Genomic DNA, 4,614 nt, shown 5'->3' with positions numbered 1-4,614 from the left:
ACAATCTGCCTGGCACTGTTATCACTTTACAGGTGTTATCTCATTTAATGATTATGTTATCAGAAAGGGCTCCGGCCCCAGACCTGAAGAGGGTTCTCACATCTTGCATAAGTAAGAATATTCAGGGAGAGTCCATAGAGTAAAGGGAAAGCAAGTTTATTAAGAAAGTAGAGGAATAAAAGAATAGCTACTCCATAGAGCAGCCCTGAGGACTGCTGGTTGCCCATTTTTATGGTTACTTCTTGATGATATGCTAAATGAAGGGTGGATTATTCAGTCTTCCCCTTTTCAGACCACATAGGGTAACTTCCTGATGTTGCCATGGCATTTGTAAACTGTCATGATGCCAGTGGGAGTGCAGCAGTGAGGACGACTAGAGGTCACTCACGTCACCATTTTGGTTTTGGTGGGTTTTGTCCAGCTTCTTTACTGCAACTTATTTTATCAGCAAGGTCTTTATGACCTGTATTTTGTGCTGACTTTCCATCTTCTCCTGTGATTTAGAATGCCTTAACCGTCTAGGAATGCAGCCCAGTAGGTCTCAGCCTCATTTTACTCAGCCACTATTCAAGATGGAGTAGCTCTGGTTCAAACGCCCCTGACACTCACAACAGTGTTATGAGGTACGTACTTTTAATATCCCACACTTTACAGATGAAGAAGAAAGCACAGAGGATAGGCAGGATGCTAAGGAAGTGTAGCCACCCAGCAGGTTCATCTTGCCTGCTGCCCAGATAGAGCTGATTTATCAAACAGGGGAATTGCTATAAAGAGTTTAATTCATGCGGAGCTGGCTGAAGGGGAGACCAGAGTGCTATTATTACTCAAATCAGCCTCCCTGAAAGTTCAGAGGGTAGCGTTTTTAAAGGATAGTTTGGCAGCCAAGGGAGTCTGTGCTGCTGATTGGATGGGAATGCAATCGGAGGGATGTGGAAAAATGGCCCTCATGTATACTGAGTCTGCTTCTAGGTGGGGCCACAGAACTGGTTGGCTGGTCCAGGTCAGAAGTGCAAAAATCTCAAAAAGGCAATCTTGGGTTCTACAACAGTGATGTTATCTGCATGAGTAATTGGGGAAGTTGCAATCTTATGACCTCTGGAATAATGGTTGGTCATCATTTATGCTACACCTTAGCAGGTCTCGGGTTCCTCTCATCCTCCTAACCTGGTGGGCTTTACAAAGATAATTTAGTTTGGGGGAAGGGTTATTTCTATTTAAACTACAAACTAAATTGCTCCCAAAGTTAGCTTGACCCAAGTCCAGGAATGCCTAAGGGCAGTTTTGAGGCTGAAGGGAAGATAGGGGTTGGTTAGATCAGATCTCTTGCACTGTGGTAATTTTCTCACTGTTAGCATTTTTGAAAAGGCAGTTTCAGACATACAGCCAGTAAGTTGTGGTACTCAAATACAGCTCCAGAACCTGGGCTCCTTCCTAACTGCTAGGTTCAACTGCCTCTCAGGTGCTTGGTTTCCAGGTATCGTATTTTTTAAGAGGCAGAGAGAGAAGGTGAGATGGATGGGCGGTATTACAACCCAACCATCAGTAGAGCAGAGGTAGTCACCCAGGGGCCATCAGAGGATAGAGGGGTGTTCTTGCCCCAGAGGTTGGGCCAGTGAGCTGAGTCTTGAATGACAGGAAGTAGGAAGGGATGAGGATGAGGGAGGAGTCCAGACAGCAGAAATCACAGAAGAATACCATTGGGAATACCACAGTAGTGTAACAGATCCGAATTTCAGTGCCTACACTCAGGTGGCAAGACATACCATTTCCTCTTTTCTTTGAGACTTTAATGTCTATTAGGATCCTCCATTCCTTTGGGTGTCAAACATAGTTTAATCCAGAGACACGGTCCACCTTTGCCCTGGGACCATGTCCTGAACTGGGGGCTCCATAAAGCCATGTTACAAATCTATCCTTACTCATCATTGATCCACAATGTTCCTGCTGAGGCTGCTCACATGGGGTCCTTGAACAGGGGGTCTGTAGTTTTTTCACATCAGAATACCTACTTGCCTTCATGAACTCTAGCCCTCCTGTCCCTGTCTAGCAAGAGTCCTCTCTCTCTTCCTTCACTGACGTGCTTCTCCAAAGATTCTCATCACCAGGTCTCCATGTCTTCACATCCCTTCCTTCATTCACTACTCAATACATGGTTAGAAGGATTCTATTCCCACAACCTATCCAAATTGTTGTGCTAAGATCATCCATGGGCTCCATGTTGCTAAATCCAGCAGAAGCTCTTCTATTCATCTTGGTTGACTTCTCAGCTACACTCAGATTCAATGATAGCACAGTCTCCTGTGTTCACTGCTACTACTTTAACCACACCTGAGTATCATCCTTGATTTTTCTCTTATTGTCTTGATTTTACCTCTAGCCTCCTCTGCCACCAAATGTTTAATCCATCAACAAGTTCTATCAATTATATTGTCAACAAATAGAGGTCAAATCCATGGACTTCTCTTCGGTGCCGCTATTAATACCCTGGCATGAGCTTCTTTCTCTCTCACCTGGATTCACGAAATAGCCTCCCTGCTTGGTCTCTCTGCTTCCACACAATGCAGTCACCACAAAGCAGTGATCTTCACACACACACACACACACACACACACACACACACACACCTGATTATGCCGAGGTGCAGTGGCTCACGCCTGTAATTCCAGCACTTTGGGAGGCCAAGCCAGGTGGATAACTTGAACTCAGGAGTTCAAGACCAACCTGGGCAACATGGTGAAACCCCATCTCTACAAAAAAAAAAAAATACAAAAATTAGCCAGGCATGGTGGCATGCCTGAGCCCAGGTGGTCGAGGCTGCAGTAAGCCATGACTGCACCACTGCACTCCAGCCTGGTTGACAGAGCAAGATTCTGTCTAAAAAAAAAAAGAAAAAGAAAAAGAAAAAGAAAGAATCAGTATAACGTTTCATCACACTTGAATACTACACAATACAGTTCTACAAAAAAAGGTCATTCTCTTATAAAACCACAGGACAAATATCAAAGACAGAAAATTAACACTGATATATTAGTCCCATTAAATCCTTAGACCTCCTTCAAACTTTGTCTAATAATATACCTTGTAACAAATAACTTCAGAATTACCCATTGTACTGAGTTATCATGTCTCTTCAGTCTCTTGCAGCTTGAATCGGTTCCTTAGTCTCCCCTTGACTTCCATGAAGATTATAGATGAGGCCAGGGAGGGAGGATCCCTTGAGCCCAGGAGTTGAAAACCAGCCTGGGCAACATAGCAAGACCCCATGTCTACAAATTATAATTAAAAAATAGGCTGGGCTCAGTGTCTCACACCTGTAATCCCAGCATTTTGGAAGGCCGAGATGGGTGGATCACCTGAGGTCAGTAATTCCAGACCAGCCCAGCCAACATGGTGAAATCCTGTCTCTACTAAAAATACAAAAGATTAGCCAGGCATGTTTATGCACACCTGTAATACCAGCTACTCTGGAGGCTAAGGCAGGAGAATCTCTTGAACCTAGGAGGCAGAGGTTGCAGTGAGCTGAGATTGCACCATTGTACTCCAGCCTGGGTGACAGAGCAAGACCCTGTCTCAAAAAAAAAAAAAAAAAAAAAAATTAGCTGGATGTGGTGACATGCACCTGTGGTACCAGCTACTCAGGAGACTGAGGTGGGAGAATCACTTGAACCCAGGCAGTTGAGGCTGCAGTGAGCTGAGATCGCACCCCTGCACTCCAGCCTAGACAACAGAGAAAGACCCTAGGGGAAAATAAAAAAAGATGACAGGCAAGTTAAACTGTAGGCTATCCATCAATTTTGGTTTGGCTCTTTAGATTCGGGTTATGCATCCTTAGCATACAGTTATTTCACTGCATCTTATTAAGTAATACAGAATTTCAGTTTGCCCCTTTACTGATGATGTTCAGTTTGGTCACTTGATTAAGGGACGGGGCAGGGGGAGATCTTCTGGACTTCTCTGCTATAAAGAGACTTGTTCTCTTCATAATTATTGAGTATTTTGTAGGGATGTACTTTAAGACTATGTAAACAATCCTCTTCCTCATCAAGCTTTCAGTTCATTTATTCATTCACTTACTCATTTAACCAATGTGATGCATGGATTTCTGTTTTTTCAATCCATTATTCTCATTAATCTAATGCTTCAATTGTCCCAGTTTGGGCCAATGGAAACCGCTTCAAGGTGGCTTCTATGTCTTTTTTATGTATCTTCATCCTTCTTGGAGCACACACCTTCTGGAATATGATGTTCTAGGTTCCTTGGGTTCATCTTGTACTTTCCTAGTCCAGTCATCCTTTTCTAAAAAAAATTTTTTTGAAGAGAGACAGGGGTCTGCTCTGTCACCCAGGTTGGAGTACAGTGGCACAATCACAGCTCACTGCAGCCTCGCACTCCTGGACTCAAACAATCCTCCCACCTCAGCCTCCCAAATAGGCAGGACTACACGCATGCACCTTTACCTGGCTAATTTTTTTTTAATTTGTAGCTATGTTGCATATGCTGGTCTTGAACTCCTGGCCTCAAGCAATTCTTCCCCCTTGGCCTCCAAATTTGGGGATTACAGGTGGGAGTCACCATGCCCAGCCCCCAGCCATCCTTCTTCACTCACATTCTGAC

The sequence above is a fragment of the Saimiri boliviensis genome, chromosome 14 (genome assembly GCF_048565385.1).
Source record: "Saimiri boliviensis isolate mSaiBol1 chromosome 14, mSaiBol1.pri, whole genome shotgun sequence".
Taxonomy (NCBI): domain Eukaryota; kingdom Metazoa; phylum Chordata; class Mammalia; order Primates; family Cebidae; genus Saimiri; species Saimiri boliviensis.
This window is presented reverse-complemented; position numbering follows the sequence as displayed.